The 15,060-nt window shown below is 43.7% G+C and overlaps 8 non-coding genes and 1 pseudogene across 8 annotated transcripts; all 9 read left to right on the top strand.

Annotated features, from left to right (window-relative positions):
• The first annotated feature begins 3,667 nt into the window (after positions 1 to 3,667).
• LOC141237964 (U2 spliceosomal RNA) lies at positions 3,668 to 3,848 on the top strand (annotated as a pseudogene).
• Positions 3,849 to 4,961: 1,113 nt separating this feature from the next.
• Positions 4,962 to 5,152, top strand: LOC141238218 (U2 spliceosomal RNA). The gene has a single exon (XR_012303711.1). It is a non-coding gene; the product is annotated as a U2 spliceosomal RNA (small nuclear RNA).
• Positions 5,153 to 6,264: 1,112 nt separating this feature from the next.
• Positions 6,265 to 6,455, top strand: LOC141238084 (U2 spliceosomal RNA). Its single transcript, XR_012303579.1, has one exon. It is a non-coding gene; the product is annotated as a U2 spliceosomal RNA (small nuclear RNA).
• A 1,121-nt stretch (positions 6,456 to 7,576) lies between these two features.
• LOC141238083 (U2 spliceosomal RNA) lies at positions 7,577 to 7,767 on the top strand. The gene has a single exon (XR_012303578.1). It is a non-coding gene; the product is annotated as a U2 spliceosomal RNA (small nuclear RNA).
• Positions 7,768 to 8,884: 1,117 nt separating this feature from the next.
• LOC141238082 (U2 spliceosomal RNA) lies at positions 8,885 to 9,075 on the top strand. The gene has a single exon (XR_012303577.1). It is a non-coding gene; the product is annotated as a U2 spliceosomal RNA (small nuclear RNA).
• A 1,115-nt stretch (positions 9,076 to 10,190) lies between these two features.
• LOC141238081 (U2 spliceosomal RNA) lies at positions 10,191 to 10,381 on the top strand. The gene has a single exon (XR_012303576.1). It is a non-coding gene; the product is annotated as a U2 spliceosomal RNA (small nuclear RNA).
• A 1,115-nt stretch (positions 10,382 to 11,496) lies between these two features.
• LOC141238080 (U2 spliceosomal RNA) lies at positions 11,497 to 11,687 on the top strand. The gene has a single exon (XR_012303575.1). It is a non-coding gene; the product is annotated as a U2 spliceosomal RNA (small nuclear RNA).
• Positions 11,688 to 12,806: 1,119 nt separating this feature from the next.
• LOC141238079 (U2 spliceosomal RNA) lies at positions 12,807 to 12,997 on the top strand. Its single transcript, XR_012303574.1, has one exon. It is a non-coding gene; the product is annotated as a U2 spliceosomal RNA (small nuclear RNA).
• Positions 12,998 to 14,113: 1,116 nt separating this feature from the next.
• Positions 14,114 to 14,304, top strand: LOC141238078 (U2 spliceosomal RNA). Its single transcript, XR_012303573.1, has one exon. It is a non-coding gene; the product is annotated as a U2 spliceosomal RNA (small nuclear RNA).
• Positions 14,305 to 15,060: the final 756 nt, after the last annotated feature.

Here is a 15,060-nt window from a genome sequence, read left to right as displayed (position 1 = left end):
GACTCTCGTGCTTACCCGTCAGATGTATTTTCTCCTGACATTGTTACATTTGGCATTCAGCCAGATGGTAATAGCTTTGCTTTGCTTGATGAAGGTTGAGTTGATGTTTTCTTTATTTTTTTTCAGGTTATGTGTGATCCCCTTTAGTTATGCCGCATCATTCTGGATGGGACATTGTGTCCCTTAATGTTAGGCAAATTAGATCTGTTACCCGAAGAACAACAGTTCTGGATTATCTAAAGGGTTTGAGTGCAGATGTCTATTGTCTACAAGAGTGTGGGATTACTGAATCTCCAGTGGATAAGGACTGGCCTTATGGCCAGTATGTTTGGTCGGGGTCCAGTTTTAACAAAAATGATGGTGTGGGGATTTTAGTTGGTAATAAGAATATTACTATTGATAGTTACACGGTTGTGGAGGTGGGTCGCTGCATTATTGTTTTTTTGAGTTATAGGGGGTGGAAGGTTAGAATGATTAATTTATATTGTCCTACTAAAAAAGAGGAGCGGCTTGCTCTTCTTGAGAAATTGAGTTTTTTTCTCCCTGGAAAAATTCCTACAGTTTTTGTTGGTGACTGTAATTGTGTCACAGAAGGTAATGTGGACATTACTGGAAAAAAGTTATCTCAACTTATTTCTGATTTTTCTTTCTTAGACGCTGCAATACTTGAGTATGGCATTCCACCACCGCCTACATATTATGCTGACCGTGGTAATATTTCATCGAGGATAGATAGGATGTTATTTTCCAAAAATATGGTTTGTTCAAGTTATGTTCAACATAAGGTACCTTTCTCTGATCATGAGTGTTTGCGTGGAGTTTTTAGTGCGAATGGGGACATGGTGTTTGGGGGTGGGGTTTGGAAATTGAATACGAGGTTGTTGGAGGATGAGGAGGTGATGAGTGAGTTGGAGAAAAGGTATGCAAGTTGGAGGTGGCGTAAGCGTGATTTTGGTAGTTTGCTTGAATGGTGGGATTGGGTGAAATTTCAGTTTAAAACTTTCTTTAAAAAATGGGGCTACAAAAAAGCTGCCAGATATCGTAATAGATTTAATGACTTAAGTAGACGGATTGATTGGTTGCGTGGGTGTGTTAGGAAAGGAATGGATATGTCTGATCAGCTTGAGGTTGCTAAGAATGAGTTAAAATGTCTTCTGGATGAAAAAGGTAAAGAGATTATTTACCGTACCAAGTTAGAGCATTTGGAAAAGAATGAAAAGTGCACCAGGTACTTTTTTAAAAAAATGAATGGAAGGAAGTTGGATTTGAGTGAAGTGGTAGGTGAAGATGGATCTAGTGTGGTTGGGAAGAATGTGTTGAATGAGGTGAATGGCTTCTATAGTAAGTTGTACGATGAGAAATGGATTGATCCTGGACTTGTGTCGCATGTATTGAGTGGTATGGAGAAGAGACTTGGTTCGGATGAATGTGATGCTTTGTGTGAGGATGTTATTTTGGATGAGGTGAGGAATGTTGTTATGAGTGCTAAAAAGAATAAGACGCCTGGGAAGGATGGGTTGCCTGTGGAGCTGTATGTGAAAGCTTGGGAGTTTTTGGGTAAGGACTTGACTGAGGTTTGTAGGTATATGTGGATGAATGGTGTTTTGTGTGACAGTATGAAAGAGGGTATAGTGGTTCTTGTGTTTAAGAAGGGTGAGAAAAAGCGTTTGGAGAACTGGAGACCCATATCATTGCTTAACGCTGATTATAAGGTCTACAGTAAATTGTTAGCAAATCGTATGCGTGAGGTGATTGGTAGGGTTGTGGAGGATGACCAAGTGTGTGCCGTGCCTGGTCGGAGTATAAGTGATAATTTGTTATTGTTAAGGGATATGCTTGGGGATTGTAAGACTAGAAAGCAGAAGTGTATGGTGTTAGCAATTGATTTCGAAAAGGCTTTTGATAGAGTTTCGCATGTGTTTCTGTTTAAAGTATTGGAGAGGATGGGTTTCCCTAGGGTTTTTCTGAATGGAGTTAAGTCTTTATATGATTATGTGTCAAGTGAGTTTTTAGTGAATGGATGGTTGTCTGACAAAGTGATGATTAGGTCTGGTGTAAGACAGGGGTGCCCTATGTCCCCTGTCTTGTTTGTATGTGTGATTGAGCCTTTGCTGTGTTTAGTGAGACGTGAGAAAATGATGAGAGGATTGTTAGTGCCTGGGAGTGGTGGTAAGCATGTGAAGGTGTTAGGTTACATGGATGATGTTGTGATGGTGAGTGAAAGTATGGCTTCAATGAGTAGGGTGAGGTTGCTTTTGGATTTTTTCTGTGGTGCATCAGGTTTTAGAGTTAACTGGACTAAGTGTAGTTTCAAATGCTTTGGAGATGACAGTATTCGTATGGAAGGTGTTAAGTATAAGGAGAGTGCAATTAAGATTTTAGGGGTATTTTTCAATGATGATCTGAAAGGAAATGAGAGTTGGGACGAGTGTGGTATGCGTGTTGAGCGAAAATTGAATTTTTGGAGAATGAGAGATCCTTCTTTGCGGGGCAAAGTTCTAGTTATCAAAGCAGTGATCTTACCCATTCTGCTTTTTGTGGCCATAATTTTTCCATCCCCTTTTAGGAAAGTGAAGAGAGTTGAGAAAATGATTTTTTCTTTTTTCTGGTGCAGCAAGATGGAGAAGCTGAAGAGGGAAAGCCTTTATAAGGCCTGCCAGCATGGTGGTTTGGGATTTCCTAATGTTGAGGTTTTTTTAGGGCTCCATTATATTAAGACGATTGTGGTATTGTTGGGTAAAGGTAATAAGGGTGCATGTATGGCAAGTTATTCTGCAGGATGGATGTTGTATGGGTTAGGTTGGAGAAAGAGGGATGCGAGAGTGCCTGTGTCTTTTAAGTGTCCGGTGTGGTATGAGGTGATTGAGAAGTTTGTCAAGAAGTATGATTTGCTGAGTGTGCCGGTGGATGAGTTTAGAATGACTAAGAGGGTGTATAGGAAATTGTGTGCAAATGAGGTCGAGTCTAATATTGTTGGTTTGAGAGGGAATGAGGTTGCGGATGCTTGGAGAAAGTTGGGTATGTATGGGATGTCCAACAAACAGAAGGATGTAGTGTGGATGGCGTTTCACAATATTCTTCCAGTGAGAGACGTTCAAAAGAAGAGAGGTTTGATTAGGTCGGATGTTTGTCCAAGAGATGGATGTAATGGTTGTGAGACGGTTATGCATCTGATGTGGAATTGTGATTTTGCGCAAGACGTGTGGAAATGTGTAGGGGGGTTGTGTAGGAGCTTGGCGGGAGTGACTTTTGTGGATTGGCGTGTGGTTATGTTTGGTATTGGTGCAAGTGGACGTGTAAAGGAGAGAGTTTTGTGGTTAATTATGGCTTGTGTGTTAGAAAGTTTGTGGGATGTGAGGAATCTTTGTGTATTTAAAAGGAAATCAATTACAGTAAATGAATGTATTAGGATTATTCTTTCTAGGCTATTTTTGATTTACAAGATGGATAGTAGTAGCGGTGGTGGAACAGATGCCGAGGGAATATGGAAATTTAAAAAGTGGAGGCATATTGTAAAATTTCAGTGATCTTTTGGTTTATATTAATAAGATGTTCTTCTTTCTGTAATATTAGGTTACTTTATGCTTAATAAATATGGCCATGATGATGAGAAGTTTTTTGCAACAGTTTTGGTATATCCTACTGATTTGCTATAAAACTAACCTGAATGGTTTAAAAAAAAAAAAAAAAAAAAATCTGTTCTTATCAGTTTAATATCTGATACGTCCCCTATCTGGGGACCATATATTAAATGGATTTTTAGAACAGGGAGATGGAAAAAGAGCTTGCTCTGTCCACTCCACGCATTGACCTGGTATTGCAGTATCTCCAGGACCGGTGCACCCCTTCTTTAATGCAGTTTCTAAAATCAGAAAGAATTGAATTCAATGCTTTTTGTTCATTTGGCTTGTTTGTCGGATTTTGGGATGGACTCTTTGGCTTTGCTTTTCTTCTCCTCATTGGATTTTTCATGTTAAAAGTTGCAGAAGCCAGATGACAAGCTCATTTTGGTTCAACTTCAGCAACTGTGCATTGCATTGCCATGTAATGTAATGCAATGCTATCTATCTAGCTCTCCCTCTATACTTCCTTTTGGATAACAGACATATTAGGCAAGCATTTTGGAGCTTTCACCTAAATAACTACAGGTGGTGAGATAAGCTGCACAATATAATTGACCTTTCAGTATATTGTTGCACACACACCATCTATTTAGCAAATGCCCTTGTTATCAACAGCAGCCTTTTAAACTCACCTGAGCTAACAGGTATGTGAGCTGGTTACTCTGCTGCGCTTAAAATTTCTTTTTTGGTTTGCTACAATGCCTTTTCTGAAACGTTGTCTCCCTCTGCTGGAACACTAACTTCTTTCATTTAATGCCTGCAGACTATAAAAGAGAAACCAACCCAAAAAGTTTGGTTGATTAGTCTGTGGCATTCTTTTAAACTGTTGCTTATGGCGGTCTCTGTGAGCTTCTCAGTGACATTCAGCCATCCAGGTATCCCGCCTGCAGTAGACGGAATGTGGCAATGGAACGCTGGCTGCGCGTGTCATAATAGGCTCTGAGCCTTTATATACCTGCGCACAGCAGCAGCCACCTTCAGTCTGCTGCTGGACAGCCAGCAGCAGCAGCAGCAGGAGAGGTAATTAATCAGCAACCCTCCTGCTAAGGGTAGACAGCTGCTCGTTCCACCCCCCCCCGCCTTAATTGGTTCTCCTCCCTTCCAACGGTGTTGAGGCGGGTGGGAACAGCCGGGGGTTGAGGGTACTGTGCTAAAAGAGGTGGAGTTATGCAGATCTAAAACGCGTGGATTGCAGCAGCAGCAAGCCGAAAAGTGCAGGCATGTGAGGGATCTAGAGGTTGACAGCATGTCTTCTTAACGGGAGTCCAGGTGGCCATCTCCACAAATGGACTTTTCAGAATCCTTGGGTGGCACCGTAGTCGGAAACCAATTCTGGTTATCGCTTCTCGGCCTTTTGGCTAAGATCAAGTGTAGTATCTGTTCTTATCAGTTTAATATCTGATACGTCCCCTATCTGGGGACTATATATTAAATGGATTTTTAGAACAGGGAGATGGAAAAAGAGCTTGCTCTGTCCACTCCACGCATTGACCTGGTATTGCAGTATCTCCAGGACCGGTGCACCCCTTCTTTAATGCAGTTTCTAAAATCAGAAAGAATTGAATTCAATGCTTTTTGTTCATTTGGCTTGTTTGTCGGATTTTGGGATGGACTCTTTGGCTTTGCTTTTCTTCTCCTCATTGGATTTTTCATGTTAAAAGTTGCAGAAGCCAGATGACAAGCTCATTTTGGTTCAACTTCAGCAACTGTGCATTGCATTGCCATGTAATGTAATGCAATGCTATCTATCTAGCTCTCCCTCTATACTTCCTTTTGGATAAACAGACATATTAGGCAAGCATTTTGGAGCTTTCACCTAAATAACTACAGGTGGTGAGATAAGCTGCACAATATAATTGACCTTTCAGTATATTGTTGCACACACACCATCTATTTAGCAAATGCCCTTGTTATCAACAGCAGCCTTTTAAACTCACCTGAGCTAACAGGTATGTGAGCTGGTTACTCTGCTGCGCTTAAAATTTCTTTTTTGGTTTGCTACAATGCCTTTTCTGAAACGTTGTCTCCCTCTGCTGGAACACTGACTTCTTTCATTTAATGCCTGCAGACTATAAAAGAGAAACCAACCCAAAAAGTTTGGTTGATTAGTCTGTGGCATTCTTTTAAACTGTTGCTTATGGCGGTCTCTGTGAGCTTCTCAGTGACATTCAGCCATCCAGGTATCCCGCCTGCAGTAGACGGAATGTGGTAATGGAACGCTGGCTGCACGTGTCATAATAGGCTCTGAGCCTTTATATACCTGCGCACAGCAGCAGCCACCTTCAGTCTGCTGCTGGACAGCCAGCAGCAGCAGCAGGAGAGGTAATTAATCAGCAACCCTCCTGCTAAGGGTAGACAGCTGCTCGTTCCACCCCCCCCCCGCCTTAATTGGTTCTCCTCCCTTCCAACGGTGTTGAGGCGGGTGGGAACAGCCGGGGGTTGAGGGTACTGTGCTAAAAGAGGTGGAGTTATGCAGATCTAAAACGCGTGGATTGCAGCAGCAGCAAGCCGAAAAGTGCAGGCATGTGAGGGATCTAGAGGTTGACAGCATGTCTTCTTAACGGGAGTCCAGGTGGCCATCTCCACAAATGGACTTTTCAGAATCCTTGGGTGGCACCGTAGTCGGAAACCAATTCTGGTTATCGCTTCTCGGCCTTTTGGCTAAGATCAAGTGTAGTATCTGTTCTTATCAGTTTAATATCTGATACGTCCCCTATCTGGGGACCATATATTAAATGGATTTTTAGAACAGGGAGATGGAAAAAGAGCTTGCTCTGTCCACTCCACGCATTGACCTGGTATTGCAGTATCTCCAGGACCGGTGCACCCCTTCTTTAATGCAGTTTCTAAAATCAGAAAGAATTGAATTCAATGCTTTTTGTTCATTTGGCTTGTTTGTCGGATTTTGGGATGGACTCTTTGGCTTTGCTTTTCTTCTCCTCATTGGATTTTTCATGTTAAAAGTTGCAGAAGCCAGATGACAAGCTCATTTTGGTTCAACTTCAGCAACTGTGCATTGCATTGCCATGTAATGTAATGCAATGCTATCTATCTAGCTCTCCCTCTATACTTCCTTTTGGATAAACAGACATATTAGGCAAGCATTTTGGAGCTTTCACCTAAATAACTACAGGTGGTGAGATAAGCTGCACAATATAATTGACCTTTCAGTATATTGTTGCACACACACCATCTATTTAGCAAATGCCCTTGTTATCAACAGCAGCCTTTTAAACTCACCTGAGCTAACAGGTATGTGAGCTGGTTACTCTGCTGCGCTTAAAATTTCTTTTTTGGTTTGCTACAATGCCTTTTCTGAAACGTTGTCTCCCTCTGCTGGAACACTGACTTCTTTCATTTAATGCCTGCAGACTATAAAAGAGAAACCAACCAAAAAAGTTTGGTTGATTAGTCTGTGGCATTCTTTTAAACTGTTGCTTATGGCGGTCTCTGTGAGCTTCTCAGTGACATTCAGCCATCCAGGTATCCCGCCTGCAGTAGACGGAATGTGGCAATGGAACGCTGGCTGCGCGTGTCATAATAGGCTCTGAGCCTTTATATACCTGCGCACAGCAGCAGCCACCTTCAGTCTGCTGCTGGACAGCCAGCAGCAGCAGCAGCAGGAGAGGTAATTAATCAGCAACCCTCCTGCTAAGGGTAGACAGCTGCTCGTTCCACCCCCCCCCCCCCCCCGCCTTAATTGGTTCTCCTCCCTTCCAACGGTGTTGAGGCGGGTGGGAACAGCCGGGGGTTGAGGGTACTGTGCTAAAAGAGGTGGAGTTATGCAGATCTAAAACGCGTGGATTGCAGCAGCAGCAAGCCGAAAAGTGCAGGCATGTGAGGGATCTAGAGGTTGACAGCATGTCTTCTTAACGGGAGTCCAGGTGGCCATCTCCACAAATGGACTTTTCAGAATCCTTGGGTGGCACCGTAGTCGGAAACCAATTCTGGTTATCGCTTCTCGGCCTTTTGGCTAAGATCAAGTGTAGTATCTGTTCTTATCAGTTTAATATCTGATACGTCCCCTATCTGGGGACCATATATTAAATGGATTTTTAGAACAGGGAGATGGAAAAAGAGCTTGCTCTGTCCACTCCACGCATTGACCTGGTATTGCAGTATCTCCAGGACCGGTGCACCCCTTCTTTAATGCAGTTTCTAAAATCAGAAAGAATTGAATTCAATGCTTTTTGTTCATTTGGCTTGTTTGTCGGATTTTGGGATGGACTCTTTGGCTTTGCTTTTCTTCTCCTCATTGGATTTTTCATGTTAAAAGTTGCAGAAGCCAGATGACAAGCTCATTTTGGTTCAACTTCAGCAACTGTGCATTGCATTGCCATGTAATGTAATGCAATGCTATCTATCTAGCTCTCCCTCTATACTTCCTTTTGGATAAACAGACATATTAGGCAAGCATTTTGGAGCTTTCACCTAAATAACTACAGGTGGTGAGATAAGCTGCACAATATAATTGACCTTTCAGTATATTGTTGCACACACACCATCTATTTAGCAAATGCCCTTGTTATCAACAGCAGCCTTTTAAACTCACCTGAGCTAACAGGTATGTGAGCTGGTTACTCTGCTGCGCTTAAAATTTCTTTTTTGGTTTGCTACAATGCCTTTTCTGAAACGTTGTCTCCCTCTGCTGGAACACTGACTTCTTTCATTTAATGCCTGCAGACTATAAAAGAGAAACCAACCCAAAAAGTTTGGTTGATTAGTCTGTGGCATTCTTTTAAACTGTTGCTTATGGCGGTCTCTGTGAGCTTCTCAGTGACATTCAGCCATCCAGGTATCCCGCCTGCAGTAGACGGAATGTGGCAATGGAACGCTGGCTGCGCGTGTCATAATAGGCTCTGAGCCTTTATATACCTGCGCACAGCAGCAGCCACCTTCAGTCTGCTGCTGGACAGCCAGCAGCAGCAGCAGCAGGAGAGGTAATTAATCAGCAACCCTCCTGCTAAGGGTAGACAGCTGCTCGTTCCACCCCCCCCCCCCGCCTTAATTGGTTCTCCTCCCTTCCAACGGTGTTGAGGCGGGTGGGAACAGCCGGGGGTTGAGGGTACTGTGCTAAAAGAGGTGGAGTTATGCAGATCTAAAACGCGTGGATTGCAGCAGCAGCAAGCCGAAAAGTGCAGGCATGTGAGGGATCTAGAGGTTGACAGCATGTCTTCTTAACGGGAGTCCAGGTGGCCATCTCCACAAATGGACTTTTCAGAATCCTTGGGTGGCACCGTAGTCGGAAACCAATTCTGGTTATCGCTTCTCGGCCTTTTGGCTAAGATCAAGTGTAGTATCTGTTCTTATCAGTTTAATATCTGATACGTCCCCTATCTGGGGACCATATATTAAATGGATTTTTAGAACAGGGAGATGGAAAAAGAGCTTGCTCTGTCCACTCCACGCATTGACCTGGTATTGCAGTATCTCCAGGACCGGTGCACCCCTTCTTTAATGCAGTTTCTAAAATCAGAAAGAATTGAATTCAATGCTTTTTGTTCATTTGGCTTGTTTGTCGGATTTTGGGATGGACTCTGGCTTTGCTTTTCTTCTCCTCATTGGATTTTTCATGTTAAAAGTTGCAGAAGCCAGATGACAAGTTCATTTTGGTTCAACTTCAGCAACTGTGCATTGCATTGCCATGTAATGTAATGCAATGCTATCTATCTAGCTCTCCCTCTATACTTTCATTTGGATAAACAGACATATTAGGCAAGCATTTTGGAGCTTTCACCTAAATAACTACAGGTGGTGAGATAAGCTGCACAATATAATTGACCTTTCAGTATATTGTTGCACACACACCATCTATTTAGCAAATGCCCTTGTTATCAACAGCAGCCTTTTAAACTCACCTGAGCTAACAGGTATGTGAGCTGGTTACTCTGCTGCGCTTAAAATTTCTTTTTTGGTTTGCTACAATGCCTTTTCTGAAACGTTGTCTCCCTCTGCTGGAACACTGACTTCTTTCATTTAATGCCTGCAGACTATAAAAGAGAAACCAACCCAAAAAGTTTGGTTGATTAGTCTGTGGCATTCTTTTAAACTGTTGCTTATGGCAGTCTCTGTGAGCTTCTCAGTGACATTCAGCCATCCAGGTATCCCGCCTGCAGTAGACGGAATGTGGCAATGGAACGCTGGCTGCGCGTGTCATAATAGGCTCTGAGCCTTTATATACCTGCGCACAGCAGCAGCCACCTTCAGTCTGCTGCTGGACAGCCAGCAGCAGCAGCAGCAGGAGAGGTAATTAATCAGCAACCCTCCTGCTAAGGGTAGACAGCTGCTCGTTCCACCCCCCACCCCCGCCTTAATTGGTTCTCCTCCCTTCCAACGGTGTTGAGGCGGGTGGGAACAGCCGGGGGTTGAGGGTACTGTGCTAAAAGAGGTGGAGTTATGCAGATCTAAAACGCGTGGATTGCAGCAGCAGCAAGCCGAAAAGTGCAGGCATGTGAGGGATCTAGAGGTTGACAGCATGTCTTCTTAACGGGAGTCCAGGTGGCCATCTCCACAAATGGACTTTTCAGAATCCTTGGGTGGCACCGTAGTCGGAAACCAATTCTGGTTATCGCTTCTCGGCCTTTTGGCTAAGATCAAGTGTAGTATCTGTTCTTATCAGTTTAATATCTGATACGTCCCCTATCTGGGGACCATATATTAAATGGATTTTTAGAACAGGGAGATGGAAAAAGAGCTTGCTCTGTCCACTCCACGCATTGACCTGGTATTGCAGTATCTCCAGGACCGGTGCACCCCTTCTTTAATGCAGTTTCTAAAATCAGAAAGAATTGAATTCAATGCTTTTTGTTCATTTGGCTTGTTTGTCGGATTTTGGGATGGACTCTTTGGCTTTGCTTTTCTTCTCCTCATTGGATTTTTCATGTTAAAAGTTGCAGAAGCCAGATGACAAGCTCATTTTGGTTCAACTTCAGCAACTGTGCATTGCATTGCCATGTAATGTAATGCAATGCTATCTATCTAGCTCTCCCTCTATACTTCCTTTTGGATAAACAGACATATTAGGCAAGCATTTTGGAGCTTTCACCTAAATAACTACAGGTGGTGAGATAAGCTGCACAATATAATTGACCTTTCAGTATATTGTTGCACACACACCATCTATTTAGCAAATGCCCTTGTTATCAACAGCAGCCTTTTAAACTCACCTGAGCTAACAGGTATGTGAGCTGGTTACTCTGCTGCGCTTAAAATTTCTTTTTTGGTTTGCTACAATGCCTTTTCTGAAACGTTGTCTCCCTCTGCTGGAACACTGACTTCTTTCATTTAATGCCTGCAGACTATAAAAGAGAAACCAACCCAAAAAGTTTGGTTGATTAGTCTGTGGCATTCTTTTAAACTGTTGCTTATGGCGGTCTCTGTGAGCTTCTCAGTGACATTCAGCCATCCAGGTATCCCGCCTGCAGTAGACGGAATGTGGCAATGGAACGCTGGCTGCGCGTGTCATAATAGGCTCTGAGCCTTTATATACCTGCGCACAGCAGCAGCCACCTTCAGTCTGCTGCTGGACAGCCAGCAGCAGCAGCAGCAGGAGAGGTAATTAATCAGCAACCCTCCTGCTAAGGGTAGACAGCTGCTCGTTCCACCCCCCCCCCGCCTTAATTGGTTCTCCTCCCTTCCAACGGTGTTGAGGCGGGTGGGAGCAGTCGGGGGTTGAGGGTACTGTGCTAAAAGAGGTGGAGTTATGCAGATCTAAAACGCGTGGATTGCAGCAGCAGCAAGCCGAAAAGTGCAGGCATGTGAGGGATCTAGAGGTTGACAGCATGTCTTCTTAACGGGAGTCCAGGTGGCCATCTCCACAAATGGACTTTTCAGAATCCTTGGGTGGCACCGTAGTCGGAAACCAATTCTGGTTATCGCTTCTCGGCCTTTTGGCTAAGATCAAGTGTAGTATCTGTTCTTATCAGTTTAATATCTGATACGTCCCCTATCTGGGGACCATATATTAAATGGATTTTTAGAACAGGGAGATGGAAAAAGAGCTTGCTCTGTCCACTCCACGCATTGACCTGGTATTGCAGTATCTCCAGGACCGGTGCACCCCTTCTTTAATGCAGTTTCTAAAATCAGAAAGAATTGAATTCAATGCTTTTTGTTCATTTGGCTTGTTTGTCGGATTTTGGGATGGACTCTTTGGCTTTGCTTTTCTTCTCCTCATTGGATTTTTCATGTTAAAAGTTGCAGAAGCCAGATGACAAGCTCATTTTGGTTCAACTTCAGCAACTGTGCATTGCATTGCCATGTAATGTAATGCAATGCTATCTATCTAGCTCTCCCTCTATACTTCCTTTTGGATAAACAGACATATTAGGCAAGCATTTTGGAGCTTTCACCTAAATAACTACAGGTGGTGAGATAAGCTGCACAATATAATTGACCTTTCAGTATATTGTTGCACACACACCATCTATTTAGCAAATGCCCTTGTTATCAACAGCAGCCTTTTAAACTCACCTGAGCTAACAGGTATGTGCGCTGGTTACTCTGCTGCGCTTAAAATTTCTTTTTTGGTTTGCTACAATGCCTTTTCTGAAACGTTGTCTCCCTCTGCTGGAACACTGACCTCTTTCATTTAATGCCTGCAGACTATAAAAGAGAAACCAACCCAAAAAGTTTGCTTGATTAGTCTGTGGCATTCTTTTAAACTGTTGCTTATGGCGGTCTCTGTGAGCTTCTCAGTGACATTCAGCCATCCAGGTATCCCGCCTGCAGTAGACGGAATGTGGCAATGGAACGCTGGCTGCACGTGTCATAATAGGCTCTGAGCCTTTATATACCTGCGCACAGCAGCAGCCACCTTCAGTCTGCTGCTGGACAGCCAGCAGCAGCAGCAGCAGGAGAGGTAATTAATCAGCAACCCTCCTGCTAAGGGTAGACAGCTGCTCGTTCCACCCCCCCCCCCCCCGCCTTAATTGGTTCTCCTCCCTTCCAACGGTGTTGAGGCGGGTGGGAACAGCCGGGGGTTGAGGGTACTGTGCTAAAAGAGGTGGAGTTATGCAGATCTAAAACGCGTGGATTGCAGCAGCAGCAAGCCGAAAAGTGCAGGCATGTGAGGGATCTAGAGGTTGACAGCATGTCTTCTTAACGGGAGTCCAGGTGGCCATCTCCACAAATGGACTTTTCAGAATCCTTGGGTGGCACCGTAGTCGGAAACCAATTCTGGTTATCGCTTCTCGGCCTTTTGGCTAAGATCAAGTGTAGTATCTGTTCTTATCAGTTTAATATCTGATACGTCCCCTATCTGGGGACCATATATTAAATGGATTTTTAGAACAGGGAGATGGAAAAAGAGCTTGCTCTGTCCACTCCACGCATTGACCTGGTATTGCAGTATCTCCAGGACCGGTGCACCCCTTCTTTAATGCAGTTTCTAAAATCAGAAAGAATTGAATTCAATGCTTTTTGTTCATTTGGCTTGTTTGTCGGATTTTGGGATGGACTCTTTGGCTTTGCTTTTCTTCTCCTCATTGGATTTTTCATGTTAAAAGTTGCAGAAGCCAGATGACAAGCTCATTTTGGTTCAACTTCAGCAACTGTGCATTGCATTGCCATGTAATGTAATGCAATGCTATCTATCTAGCTCTCCCTCTATACTTCCTTTTGGATAAACAGACATATTAGGCAAGCATTTTGGAGCTTTCACCTAAATAACTACAGGTGGTGAGATAAGCTGCACAATATAATTGACCTTTCAGTATATTGTTGCACACACACCATCTATTTAGCAAATGCCCTTGTTATCAACAGCAGCCTTTTAAACTCACCTGAGCTAACAGGTATGTGAGCTGGTTACTCTGCTGCGCTTAAAATTTCTTTATTGGTTTGCTACAATGCCTTTTCTGAAACGTTGTCTCCCTCTGCTGGAACACTGACTTCTTTCATTTAATGCCTGCAGACTATAAAAGAGAAACCAACCCAAAAAGTTTGGTTGATTAGTCTGTGACATTCTTTTAAACTGTTGCTTATGGCGGTCTCTGTGAGCTTCTCAGTGACATTCAGCCATCCAGGTATCCCGCCTGCAGTAGACGGAATGTGGCAATGGAACGCTGGCTGCGCGTGTCATAATAGGCTCTGAGCCTTTATATACCTGCGCACAGCAGCAGCCACCTTCAGTCTGCTGCTGGACAGCCAGCAGCAGCAGCAGCAGGAGAGGTAATTAATCAGCAACCCTCCTGCTAAGGGTAGACAGCTGCTCGTTCCACCCCCCCCCCCGCCTTAATTGGTTCTCCTCCCTTCCAACGGTGTTGAGGCGGGTGGGAACAGCCGGGGGTTGAGGGTACTGTGCTAAAAGAGGTGGAGTTATGCAGATCTAAAACGCGTGGATTGCAGCAGCAGCAAGCCGAAAAGTGCAGGCATGTGAGGGATCTAGAGGTTGACAGCATGTCTTCTTAACGGGAGTCCAGGTGGCCATCTCCACAAATGGACTTTTCAGAATCCTTGGGTGGCACCGTAGTCGGAAACCAATTCTGGTTATCGCTTCTCGGCCTTTTGGCTAAGATCAAGTGTAGTATCTGTTCTTATCAGTTTAATATCTGATACGTCCCCTATCTGGGGACCATATATTAAATGGATTTTTAGAACAGGGAGATGGAAAAAGAGCTTGCTCTGTCCACTCCACGCATTGACCTGGTATTGCAGTATCTCCAGGACCGGTGCACCCCTTCTTTAATGCAGTTTCTAAAATCAGAAAGAATTGAATTCAATGCTTTTTGTTCATTTGGCTTGTTTGTCGGATTTTGGGATGGACTCTTTGGCTTTGCTTTTCTTCTCCTCATTGGATTTTTCATGTTAAAAGTTGCAGAAGCCAGATGACAAGCTCATTTTGGTTCAACTTCAGCAACTGTGCATTGCATTGCCATGTAATGTAATGCAATGCTATCTATCTAGCTCTCCCTCTATACTTCCTTTTGGATAAACAGACATATTAGGCAAGCATTTTGGAGCTTTCACCTAAATAACTACAGGTGGTGAGATAAGCTGCACAATATAATTGACCTTTCAGTATATTGTTGCACACACACCATCTATTTAGCAAATGCCCTTGTTATCAACAGCAGCCTTTTAAACTCACCTGAGCTAACAGGTATGTGAGCTGGTTACTCTGCTGCGCTTAAAATTTCTTTATTGGTTTGCTACAATGCCTTTTCTGAAACGTTGTCTCCCTCTGCTGGAACACTGACTTCTTTCATTTAATGCCTGCAGACTATAAAAGAGAAACCAACCCAAAAAGTTTGGTTGATTAGTCTGTGACATTCTTTTAAACTGTTGCTTATGGCGGTCTCTGTGAGCTTCTCAGTGACATTCAGCCATCCAGGTATCCCGCCTGCAGTAGACGGAATGTGGCAATGGAACGCTGGCTGCGCGTGTCATAATAGGCTCTGAGCCTTTATATACCTGCGCACAGCAGCAGCCACCTTCA

This window comes from Phyllobates terribilis, unplaced genomic scaffold (assembly GCF_046119375.1).
Source record: "Phyllobates terribilis strain yellow unplaced genomic scaffold, ASM4611937v1 Scaffold_737__1_contigs__length_740118, whole genome shotgun sequence".
NCBI classification, from domain to species: Eukaryota; Metazoa; Chordata; class Amphibia; order Anura; family Dendrobatidae; genus Phyllobates; species Phyllobates terribilis.
Note: the sequence above shows the minus strand (reverse complement) of the source record. Positions and strands in the feature narration are given on the sequence as shown.